We start from the raw sequence: 12,624 nt of genomic DNA on the forward strand, positions 1-12,624 counted from the left end.
TCGAGGCTTAGTCTGAGCCAGCCCCTCAGGGAAACCAGCCGATGTGGCAGGAGAGTATCGCCGCAGAAGATCAGCGCCAGTCCGAGGCATCTCCACCTTCCGAAACAAACCTGGCTCACAAAAGAGGGTTCATCCCCTAAAATGGAATGGAAACCGTCCTAGTGGTTCCACTGGGGCTCGAACCCAGGACCTTCTGCGTGTAAAGCAGACGTGATAACCGCTACACTATGGAACCACGTGCAGGTTCCTTGCGCCAGGATTCGGTAAGTCTACACAAAGACATCGTAATGAAGTGGATGAGACTGGGATTTGACGTTTAGCAGCCGCACACGGAGAGAAACTTTCGATAGGATTTCAGACTTCCCAGCATGACTCCCATCCACGCTGTCCGCGACGCAGGATCCATAGTGACTTGGAGAAAGAAAGCGCCCCTTTCTTCGGTACACCCAGTTCCTACGCTGATGTCGGCAGCACGGAGAGGTCAAAAGCATCTGGCTCTGTGGCGCAATGGATAGCGCATTGGACTTCTAGATAAATGGAGGCATTCAAAGGTTGTGGGTTCGAGTCCCACCAGAGTCGCTTTTTGGTAAGAAGGATGAGAGGTGGTGAGGGTGGGAGGTAAACAAAGAATTCACTATTTAAAATGTCTAGTCTCCCTCGTCCAAAATGAAAACGAAGGACTCTAATGCCAGTGCCTTTCTTCCACTTGAAGTATGAATTGTGCGACTCGAACCTCTTCTCACTGTCATGAGGCTTTGGTTTCTGAGAACGAGATGAAATTAGCGAGAGATTTAAAAATCAGATGAAATCAGCGGGAAATAGCAAAAGTTAACAAAGTGTTTTCCCCCCACATCATTCCTTTGCGATAGGAATAAAAACAGCTTTAAATTTCTGTGAAACTTTTTAGACATTCCTATTACCTGAGTTGCTTGAATATGAATTTCACCTACTGTGACACTAGAATGGTCGAGTGGTTAAGGCGTTGAACTTAAGAGTCAATGGATTTGTATCCATGTTGGTTCAAACCCCACTTCTTGTGGACACTTGTTTTCTCCAAGTAACACCTTTCTTTTCCTCTATTACTTTGTACCTTTTTGCTTCTGGATACCAATAGCCAACACATCCTGAATGGTTAAGTGACAATGACATTTCACCCTGCAAGTTAGTCTTTGTTGGCCAGACAGAAAATGTACCAACATCAGAGTAAACATCTTGGAAAGGAGAAAAAAACAAGTCTTCCTGAGCAGAAAGTGAGAAAGAGATAAGCTGTAAGAGCTTTCACTTTTCATCAAGAGTTATTTTTTGAGATCCTGCTATGTGCCAACGACTGTTCTAAACAGTTGTAGGGATTCAGAGATTTTTAGTTAACTAATTAAGATAACAACAAAAGGCATGGTCCTTACCAACAAGGTTTCTGCCCAGCGCCACTGAGGTGACAAATGTCAGGGAAAAGATGTTTTATAAACAGGCAAATAAAACAATGTTAGACGGCAATAAATGCTATGAAAAATAAAATAAAGGGGCTGGCATGTGGCATGGTGGTTAAGATGGCTGGACTCCCACAGGGCTGACTGCGGTTCAAGTCTCAGACCTGGCAGCTTGCTTTCTCACTTTCCTTCTCTCTCTGTCTCTCTCTGGTCAGCTTCAAAAATAAATAAATAAATAGGACAATGAACAAAATTAAATAATTCTTTTTTAAAAAATAAAATAAGGTGGCATGCTAGAGTGAAAAATAACTTTTCCAGGACAAATTTATTTGCTTATTAAAATCATTCCCCTTAACTGGAATGTTTTCCCTCTCTACCAAACAAAAACTTGCCCATCCCCCTCCACTAAAAGTCTTCTCTAACCAGTGGCCTTCCTTGAACGACCATTCCTTCATTCAAGGACAGTTTTTGAGAGCTTGCTTTGTAATTCAGCACTGACCCAGGCATTGGAGATAGAATTCACAGCGGAAACCTTCTAAGAGGAAAGACAGATCCATAAAACAAATGCATAAGGCTATGGTGAGCTTCACAGCAAGGACGGGCTCAGAGGCCCCAATTCCTAGCCCTGCCTGGAGAGGATCAACAGGGATCTATGGCAACTCCTGAGCCCTGTCTGTAAGGATCAGTTGGAATTTCCAAGCCAAAAGGGGTGAGAAAATGGGAAGAGGGTGGCATTTAAAGATGAGGGAGGAGAAGTTGCAAAGTGTGAAATGAGATACAAGCAGCAACCGTTACTTCAGGCCTGGGCTGCACCGTGACTTCACCACATACAGTCTGAGTCTCTGGATCTCTGGCGCCTCCCCGTCTAGTCTCTTCTAGAGCCGGGAACAGATCCCCGTGTTGTCCTTCATTTAAGACTGTACACACAGCACCTTTTGTGTCCACTGTCTTGAGTGGAGGTTCAGAGGCTGGACAAGAACTGGTCAAATGTCACAACTCCCCTGGGGGATGACCTCGTGGGACAAGCAGCTCCTTTCTAGCAGACCTGGTTTTCATTTTCTAGGTTGAACCAAATCATGCTAACCAATGCTCAGGGATCTATGTATTCATCTGAAACTGTTCCTGATAAATGTGTGCTTTTTCAATAGCTCCCCTCCAAAACAAGGAGGCATGGAGCCCCCCCCCCAGCCCCCACTGAGGAGGAAGTATGTGCTTTAAACTTTTCTCTGCTACATCCTTAGAAAACACAGCATCTTGGAAACTTTGATCTGATAATTCAACAGATCATTTTTTTCTCATATATTTCATTACAGAAACAATACATACTGGTTTTTAAAAATCCAATAACACAGATGTATACAAAGGACATCGTGAGAGCTTCCTCTCATACTTCATTGCCATTCCTCAAAAAGTAGCCATTTTTATCCGATTGTTTTCTATCTTTATAAATCTCCCATGCATGTGCAAACAATATATTCGAGGGCACTTCAAAGCGTTCGTGGAAAGTGGAATTCAAGTATGACTTCATTACGGTGCAAAAATGATGTTAAAAATCCATAAATAGTTTTTTCATAGTATGAATTTCCTTTGAGCTTTTTGAAGACCCCTCATCATATATATATATATATATGCAATTACATATATTAATTAAAGGTATCTGTACATATATTCATATACCCTTTCACTTTTTTTCCCACAGTAAATATCCTTCTATATTAATCATTGTATTCTTTTTGCTTAACAAAAGAGGCACGTCTTTCTACAACTGATTATTTTTCATCTTTGCCCATTGGTGTCATGTTTCTCCACACAGTGGAGACTGAACTCCAAGGAGCCCTAATATGGATGGGAGTCCCCACCTCACAAGATTCTGAATCCTTTTCAAAGGATCTTTCTCCATGCCTGAAGAAATAATATGGCAAAGAAGTTATGAAGGAGCAGGGGAAATTATAAAATTGAGTAAGTAGGAACGCAGCTGCCAAGGTAACAGAATACCCTAAGAAGATAAAATCCAGCCTGTAGCTTGCTTGATCAGAATCTTCCAAAGGAAGTGTCAGGAAAAAAAATAATAAAAATGTGCAGACTTCCTAAGGAAGGAAATAATGTCCTTTCCCACTTGCTGTTCCCGCTGTTCAGCATTTATTTTCCAAACCTTCAGTGGCCCAGTCACTATCCACGGTTCTCAATGCAGACATCAGTCTCTGGTAAACCCAGCCGACTCCTTAGGGGAGGCCAAGACCTCCCGGATCCGCAAAGGCTGGCTTCACCCCCTCCACGGACTGGACCGGGGACTTTTGTTTTGCGTGTCTTCCGGCCGCAGTGACGACCCAGACTGGATCTTTGCAGCCCCAGGAGCGTGCTTAGTTCTGGAAAGCGGTGTATCAATGAATCGATGTTGAATACATGATTGAAAATCTAATTATTCTCTATGGCTCCGCCCACGAGACGCTCCAAGGTCTCTCTGTAAGACCAAGATAGTAATTAAAAATCCTGCTGCTCGCCTTCTGGTAATAAAAAAATAAGGAAAGATCATGCTCGCTTGAACCCAGACTTAAGGTTCCAAATCAAATCTTGGGGGCGGTGTGTGTGTGTGTGTGTGTGTGTGTGTGTGTGTGGTGGGGGGAGGGGCGCGGAGTTCTGATACGGAGATCCTTTTAGGGCCCTGGGTTTCTGGGCGCTGCGAGAGCGGGCCAGGTCAGGTGGGCAATTATCTTTTTAAGTCTTTATACTCTTCTCTGTGATAGCAGGAAATACTAAAGATTCTTCTCCAAACGTCTGCTCAATTTCGATTTTGCAGGTTCTCTTTTCAGGGAATCAGCAAAAGAGATTTGGAATATTAATCTAATAAGCGGGAGAAATTTTTTTTTTAAATGCAGCCACATGGACCATTATACTATGGATAGGCCAGGGTACCAGAGTACCTCGTGAGCCCGGATAGCTCAGTCGGTAGAGCATCAGACTTTTAATCTGAGGGTCCAGGGTTCAAGTCCCTGTTCGGGCGGGAGATCTTTTAAATCACAAATTATGTATGTGTCTCAAACAAGCCAGAATTTACTCAAAAGCCGTTTTTGGAACACCTTTAAATTGGTTACAGGCCAGACAAAACAAGACTAGTCGGTGACTACTGTACAAAATGAAAAAATTAGTATGTGTAAATAGAGTCAGAAGAGCCAGGTAATCTCTTCCAACCTCAAGCGTTTTTCTTCTAGTCTTTGTATGTTGTTTTGTCTTTGGATTTTTTATTTTCTCTGCTTGAACACATCTGTCATGAGGACATATAACCCATACATCTTTAGTTAATATCCTTCACCAGAGTCCTCGTGCTCTGGTGGGACCCTACCTCGCAAATCATGATATGGTGACAAATGGTTTTGAAGATTGTTTTCTTTTCTATCATCTATAAGAAGATCTGTAATCCCAACAAACGGACTACACTGAGGCTCAAACCCAAGCCTCTCTGCTTGCGGAGCAGATGTGTTAGCCACTACAAGATGATGTGTCAGGTATTGCTAACTCACATGAATAGTGATGGTTGTGAGACTGCTAATGACCACAAATAGTGATAGGTATGAGACTGGGATCAGATCATTCTGACTTCTTTAATAGACTTAAACTGTTTGCATCCTCATAATGCTTTAAATATGGTCACATTATTATGTGTCCACTTAAGAGACGTGGCAAACAGCTGTGCACTTGACTGGTGTAGGTACAAGTGTGCAGCGAGACCGGAGAGAGAGAGAAGAGCCACCAAGCAGGATATTATTTTTAAAAGAAGAAGAAAAAGAAGCAAACTCCAGCTCTGCCTGTTTCAAGGGGAAGGGGAAAAAAAAAAAAAAAGTCCTGCCGAAACCCGGGATTGAACCAGGGACCTTTAGATCTTCAGTCTAACGCTCTCCCAACTGAGCTATTTCGGCAAAGGTAAGTTCTTATTCCACCCTGTTAAGGGAAAAAAATAAAATGAAAATAAAAATAAATAAAATTATCTTATTTCTCTTCTCTGCCATCATTTCAATTTCTAATCTCACCTTCCAAACTGTATTCTTCTTAGCTCTGAGGTTTTGAGAGACATGAGCAAGAAAACAAATTTCTCTCATGTGAAGAAACGGTCTCTTTCTGCCTGTGCCAGCTACCTTTTATTGTCTGCCTAATGCTTTCAACGTCTCCCCAGGGACCTAGCGAGAAGGAAAATAGCCATTACTGAGAACCAATTGTGTGCCCAACTGGTTACATTCAATCCTCAATCTCCATGCTTACCATGAGGTTATTTGATAATATAATAATTTTGAAATAAAATAACCAATTTGCCTTTTATTATTCAGAACTGAACCCCAGCTGTCAGGCCACTCTAAAGCACAAAAGGTCCTGATTAAGACAGACTTTTCTTGTGTCATCTTTCGCCATAAGGAGAAAAACTATGTCCGGAGAGGTACTGAGGGGAAGGAGGAAAGCCTAGGGCACAATGCTCTCCTCCTCGTTTCCTCTCTTGCCCCAGCCTGGTGTATTCTTGTTCAGTCAGAAAATGGTTGGAACAAAGAGACTCTACTTTTCAAGGTTACCAAAAGTGGACTCAATCACTTTCCAAGGGGTCTCTTAGGAAGAAAAATTCAAGTATTTGCTACAGTTCTCTACCTGCTTCGCTCCCTGGAAGGTCTCCAGAGCCCCACAATTCGCTTTCCTCCAGAAAGAAGCCTATGGTGCCCAACCAAGCCCACTCTTCTACCAGTGACCACTGCTGCCGGGTCAGCAGATACCAGTGCTGAAGGCAGGGCTCGTCATGAGCGTATGATCTCCGATACCGTGGGCTTGCGTTTCTTTGAAATGGCTGATCACCTATTTCACTATGACTCTTTCATCTCATCGCCCGATTATAAGCTCCTTACTACCCAGAATATTAGCTGCATGTAGTGAATATGGGTCAGTAGGTAGACTACCAAGCACTGTGCATGCAGCATTATCTCGTGTAATTATTACAAGTTCGTGAAATGGAACCTTTGATTATTATTCCTTTTCTTCTGAGAAAGCTGTGCTTCTAGAGTGGGATGTTATCGTGGGGTTTGCATGAACCCTAAGAAGGCTTTCTGTGAGAGGGCAAAGACTCTCACTCATTCAAACTCCATCATGGCTCTCCTCCCACCTCTCTCCCTTCAGGACCCCCTGGGTATTACAGTCCATCCGCTGAGAACAGAGCTATCTCAGTTTGGCCATGTCCCTATCCTGACCTGACAGATCAGGGCCGACTTTCTTCTGTTGCCTACTAAAGCAAGAAAGGCTTGTTCTCTAACTAAGCAAGGGAGGCATCTGGTCCCTTCCTCTCCTCACAGGGAAAATGAGTTAGCCTTTGGGACCTTACAAGCAAGCTTTTTGGGTTCACAAGCCAGCTTCACAAAAAACGTCTGCAGGATCCAGATGTTTCCTTCTGTCATTTGTAGTAAGTGGGCACTCATGTTTTCATTTTGTCCCATTCCAGCCCCTTGAACGCCGACTCTCCTAATACACGCCCTCTTTCTCCTACCAATAGAAGCTGCTGTCTCAACCGCAACTTCCCATTGTTCGGGTTCGCACGGTGAGAAGAGGGGGTGTGGACTTGACCTTGTTTAGCCAGGGGAGTTGTTCTGTTTGGGACTTCAGTTTAGTAGGGAGTGGTAGGAAAGTGCAGCACCCGTGCCTTATTCCTTAGGCACCTAGCCGGGCGGGGGGAGGGAGGGAGTCCAAGAGAAAAGCACAGCACAGCGGGGCCACTCGCGGGAGGGAAGCAGGGAGGCGGTGACTGGGAGGTCCCAGGGGCTTTCTGAAGCCGTGTTTCTCATCTTTTAATGTATCTGTAGTTGGGATCCAGCCAGAACGGTGACCTCACTGACAGAGCGAAGGACTGATACCTCCCTGATGCCTTAGCACAAAGGCTTGCGTTTATCAATCCTTATGCTGGTCCGTAAGTTTGAGAAAGTACAAGTGGTTGGGATCACTGATCTTTATTTCCGTTTTTATCTTTATAAATACAACCATCTAATACACAATACCCTAGTACTGATTTTCTTTTTTCAATTAAGATGAAAAAGAAAAGGAGGTAACGCCCGAACAGGGACTTGAACCCTGGACCCTCAGATTAAAAGTCTGATGCTCTACCGACTGAGCTATCCGGGCTCACGGAAGCAAGCCTACTTCAATGGTTGAAGGCTGTGTCATCGTTGGCGCCGGGAGTGAACGCGCACAACGCGGAGCGAGCTCCCGGAGTCCTTTGTGTATAATTAGTCCCATTCCAATGCACAAATGCCGCGAGGACGGGGACCAGGCGGAGTGGGAGCATAGAAGGAGGGCGATGAGGTTGCTCTTTGACAGTTGAGATTTCTTAAATAAAATGTGTCCCACTTCTTTTTCTTTCATTTTTCTTTATTTATTTTTAATATTCCCAGGCAAACGTGAACCCGAAGTTCCGCAAAACCGCAGGAGGGAGGAAGCCGCCTACTCATAGTCCCCACCCTGCGCCTTTCTTTGACTTAAATCCGAAGCCCACAGGGTCGGACCCCACAGTTTAGCGGTGAAAACTATCGGGCTACCCTTCTTCCGAGAAGACCCCACTTCGCAATTCCTCGTCCCCATTCGAGGTGTGCGCCTCCAAAAGTACGGAGCAGATTGGCTGCGGACCGGGGCTCTGGCAGCAGCGGTGGGAGCCTCCCCGCCCGCGGTCCCGCCTGCAGTCCCGGGGCCTCCTTGTGTGTGTGTGTTGGTGGGGGTGGGGGGTGTAATCAAACAAGGTCTCGCTCTGTCGCGGTTTTGCTGCCTCGGTCTCCCAGTACCAAGGACTATAGCCTTGCTCCTTTGAGGCCCGCTTTTCAGGGTGGGCTGAGAATCCAACCCGGGCTCCCCTTGTGCCTCAGACCGAGGGCCTCGGTGTCTGCCAGCCTCGCCACCCTGGCTGGGGCAACCACTATGAACAGTGGAGGTCCAACCACACCCTTCCTGTCCTCTGAGCCTTTGCATATGCCGTTCCTTCGCTCACTGGAATATTACCACCTTTTCAATTCCTACCCCTTGTTCCCAAGCACACTTGGAGAGTAGGAAAAATAATTTCCCCTCCACCCTTCGGCATTCTCATGACTTCTGTAGGAAAATGAGAGAGAGAGAGATTGAGAGAGAGAGAAGCAAACAAGTATGTAAGTGTAGAGTTTCACATAGACATGGGAGATTCCGGGGTAATGAGTCATTCTCAGAGGTGGGTTAAAAGTCTAGTTTTACACAGCGTCTTCAACAAAGGACAGTACATTTTTGGAGAAGTGACAAGAGAGAGAAAAAAGACCTTGAGTCTCTAGGGACAACAAACTGTGGGAAAGCAAATATGTGGGAAATTATTAAAGGCTAGTTGGTAACGTTGGGTAATTTTTCTGGTGCCATCGCCAAGCTGATAAGGGTCTAAAAGTGTCTTCTGTGATCAAGCTTCCTCCTTCCTGGTAGAGAAGGGAAGAGGGATGCCTTTGTAAATGTCTCACTTTTAGTCAAACTGGGAGCGGGCAGAAGGCTTTTACTTATTTATTTATTTTGATCTGTTGCTTCTCAATTGCTTTCAGCACAAAATAATCTTTACCCCAAAGAGGCATGTTGGGGGGAGGGACATATTCTGTTACTCTTCACACCTCTGGGAACAGAACTCACAGCTTTCATCTTTGGGAAGCTCCCTGTGACCAGTTCCATCTGTCTTTGTCCGCTCCAACCCCCCCACCACACACACACACACACACACACACACACACACACACACCTCACTGCAGGTCTGAGGTATGTAGTCTAGCAGGCAGGTATGCAGGTGCAAACAGTTGAAAGCTGTTTCATCCACACTGTAATAGCAAAATATGAAGAGCTTTAGTAATACAGAGTAACTAGAAGGTGGACAGAGTAGCACCTGGCAGGAAAAAAGGGGAGGGGTGCTTAGAACTGTGCCTTGAAAGGTGAGTAGGAGAGGGCAGGTGAGCAGAAGGGGTTATTCAGCTGGAGATACCTGGTCTTCTCTGAGCTTCTTGCTTGGATCAAGTGCTTCTCTTAAGAATCCTCCCCTCCTTTCCTCTTCAAGCAGAAAACTGTCCTTTTAGGACAAAGGCCCAAGATCTCCAAGGAGTATGACCTTTCTAAGGTGGCTAACCTTTATTTAGAGCAAGAGTAACAGTCTCTTCCCCCTTGCCTGTGTTACTACCTTAAATCATGCTGTCAGGGTTCACCAAAGAAAGAGAATCAATGGATAGATGATGGGAGGGGCGCCGCCCTCGCCTTCATGCTGGGCGCCGCTCTCCGCCGTTTCGTTCTGGCCACAGCCGCCCAGGCCCGCCCTCGGAGCCTCCTGCACTGCGCCCCGACTACTCCCATGGGTCACACGAAACAGATGAGGAATCTGATGCTCGCTGGGTGACGTACTTCAACAAGCCGGACATAGATGCCTGGGAACTGCGCAAAGGGATGAACACGCTGGTTGGCTATGATCTAGTTCCAGAACCCAAAAATCATTGATGCTGCCTTGCGGGTGTGCAGACGGTTAAATGATTTTGCCAGTGCAGTTCGCATCCTAGAAGTTGTTAAGGACAAAGCAGGGCCACATAAGGAAATCTACCCCTATGTCATCCAGGAACTTAGGCCAACTTTAAATGAATTGGGCATCTCCACTCCAGAGGAACTGGGTCTTGACAAAGCGTAAAAGCCCACGGGTAAGCAGCACACCACTGACCACGGCGAGGGCTTGGGGGAGTGGGCAGGGCGATGACATCACGATGCTCTCGGGGTAAGGACGTGTGATGTTCTCCTTTTCCTGTATTGAGACCATAAAATGGGAACTTGGACTTTAATAAAAGGAAAATGAGTTTGAACTGAAGAAAAAAATAAAAAGAAAGATGAGGAGGGGAGGGATTCAAGGGGAAAAAAGAAGCAAAACATTTAACGGACACAAAAACGGAAAATTATGTGTTGATGATAATGTGTATGATAATATCTTTGGTCTGATATACAATGTATTCATGCTGGAAAAATTCACTTTATATGTTGTAAAGATGTTGGAGCCAGAAAATGGCATAGCAGTTATGTCACTGGACTCTAAAATGGTCAACTCCAGTTCAAGTCCCAGAACCAGTGGCTTGAAAATCACACCAGGTACGTGTGAGTGAGTGCCCAAGATTCCAGGAGGAGAATGGAGAAGGGGCAACATGGCCCCCCACAGGAGAGGTAATTTCTCTTTCCCGGTGACTTCTCACTTTCCCTCTCACTGTCTCTTTCTCTCCAGTGAGCACATGCACCGTAAGGCAAAAGCCTCTTCCAAAAACAAAACAAAACAAAAAGTTATAAAGAAAAATAAATAAGAAAAGAGAAGAAAATTCAACTATTAAAAAAGAAAAGGGGGGGATCAGCAGATGGTGGTATGGTTATGTCACTGGACTCCCACATAGTTGACTGCAGTTGGAGTCCCAGACCTGGCCGCTTAAAACTCAGGATGAGGGGGCCGGCAGGTGGCATGGTGGTTAAGGGCGCTGGACTCCCACACGGCTGACTGCAGTTCAACTCCTGGACCTGGCAGCTTGCTTTCTCATTTCCTCTCTCCCTTTCTCGCTCTGTCCCTCACTGGTCAAATTAAAATAAAAAATAAAGTTAAATAAAATAATTCCTTAAAGGAAAAAAACAGAAAAAAAAAAAAAAAAAAACCTCATTCCAGGCACCTGTGGATGCAAGCTCAAAACCCAGAGAGAATGGAGGAGAAGGCATTGTGGCGTGGCTGACCCTTCTGGGGGGTGATTTCTCACTTTCTGTCTCTCTGTTTCTATCCCTCCGGTGAGCGCACTCTCTCTGTCTCTCCAGCAAGCACACATGCCCTATAGCAAAAATCTTTCTAAAAAATTTAAAAAGAAAGATGATAGGGATAGGTAAAGATGGAGGTAGAAACAAAAATAGAGTTACTTTAAAAACTTGGTTCACCTAATCAAATCCAAAACCTGTAGGGCAGAATGACAGTCTGAAAATTCAGATGAGAGTTAATGTTGTAGTCTTGAGTCACTGCAGGGCAGTGAACTGGAGTCTCAGATTTTTCTATGACAGTTTTGAGGAAAATTCCTTTCTATATCAGAAACTCAGTCTTTGGTCTTAAGTGTTTTAACTGACTGGATGAGGCATATTATGGAGGATAATCTCTTTACTCAAAGCCTACTAATTTAATTTGCCTTTTTTTTAAAAGAATTATTTTAGGGGCTGGCAGATGGCGTAGTGGTTAAGGTGCTGGACTCCCACGTGGCTGATCATAGTTTAAGTCCTGGACCTGGAAGCTTGCTTTCTTACTCTTCTTTCTCTCTCTCTCTCTCTCTCTCTCTCTCTCTCTCTCTCTCATCAAATTGAATAACAATAATAAATAAATAAAATGGAATGATTTTTTTAAAAAATATATTATTTTATTTAACTTTATTTATTTATTTTACATTTGACCAGAGGGAGATAAAGTGAGAGAGAAAGGGAAAACAAGAAAGCAAGCTCCCAGGTCCAGGACTCAGACATGTGGCAGTCCAGCACCCTTACCGACCACACCACCTGCTGACCCCATAATTTGCTTTTTTTAAAAAAAAAGAGAAATTTTTGCTATGGGGCCTGTGTGCTTGCCGGAGATAGACAAAAAGACTGAAAGCAAAAAATGACCCCCCAGGGAAGATGGCCATGCTGCATTTCCCTCTTCTCCATTTTCCTCTTGGGACTCTGGGCATGCATGCACATGCTCCTGGTGTGACTTTCAAGCCACCAAGTCTGGGACCTGAACTATGGTTAATTATGTGGGAGTCCTGCAATGTTACCATTATGCCATTTGCCAGTCTCTAAATGTTAATTGCATCTTTAAAATACCTTCACTGTAATATCTAGACCAGTGTTTGACCAAACAGCTGGGCGCCATAGCCTCGCCACGTTGACACATAAAATTAATCATCATATACACTAACATATGTCCTGCAAAGTTTGAACTGCCCTCCTCTCTACTAAACCAGCAGTTGGGTTTCCCTCCTCTTGGCCATCAGAAGATTTTCAAAATGCATTTTTCCACCCAAGAATTCAACAATTCAGGAGAAGAAATTCCTTATCCGATAGTGTTTTGGCGCAGATTAAAGGAAAGGGAAGAGGATACAAATAGATCTAAAGAGTCTATGTTGGGGTGACAGTGACATAGCAATATGATGCATTGCTACATGAGGTT

General features: G+C 44.6%; 5 non-coding genes and 1 pseudogene across 5 annotated transcripts; 3 read left to right on the plus strand and 3 right to left on the minus strand.

Annotated features, from left to right (window-relative positions):
• Positions 1-162: 162 nt before the first annotated feature.
• On the minus strand, positions 163-235 carry TRNAV-UAC (transfer RNA valine (anticodon UAC)). The gene has a single exon. It is a non-coding gene; the product is annotated as a tRNA-Val (tRNA).
• Positions 236-493: 258 nt separating this feature from the next.
• Positions 494-579, plus strand: TRNAR-UCU (transfer RNA arginine (anticodon UCU)). The gene is given in 2 exon segments: positions 494-530; positions 544-579. It is a non-coding gene; the product is annotated as a tRNA-Arg (tRNA).
• Positions 580-4,355: 3,776 nt separating this feature from the next.
• TRNAK-UUU (transfer RNA lysine (anticodon UUU)) lies at positions 4,356-4,428 on the plus strand. Its single transcript has one exon. It is a non-coding gene; the product is annotated as a tRNA-Lys (tRNA).
• Positions 4,429-5,268: 840 nt separating this feature from the next.
• On the minus strand, positions 5,269-5,341 carry TRNAF-GAA (transfer RNA phenylalanine (anticodon GAA)). Its single transcript has one exon. It is a non-coding gene; the product is annotated as a tRNA-Phe (tRNA).
• A 2,154-nt stretch (positions 5,342-7,495) lies between these two features.
• On the minus strand, positions 7,496-7,568 carry TRNAK-UUU (transfer RNA lysine (anticodon UUU)). Its single transcript has one exon. It is a non-coding gene; the product is annotated as a tRNA-Lys (tRNA).
• A 2,104-nt stretch (positions 7,569-9,672) lies between these two features.
• Positions 9,673-10,192, plus strand: LOC102485288 (cytochrome c oxidase subunit 5A, mitochondrial-like; annotated as a pseudogene).
• The last annotated feature ends 2,432 nt before the right edge of the window (positions 10,193-12,624 follow it).

Source organism: Tupaia chinensis, unplaced genomic scaffold (assembly GCF_000334495.1).
Source record: "Tupaia chinensis unplaced genomic scaffold, TupChi_1.0 Scaffold000213_1, whole genome shotgun sequence".
Lineage (NCBI taxonomy): Eukaryota > Metazoa > Chordata > Mammalia > Scandentia > Tupaiidae > Tupaia > Tupaia belangeri.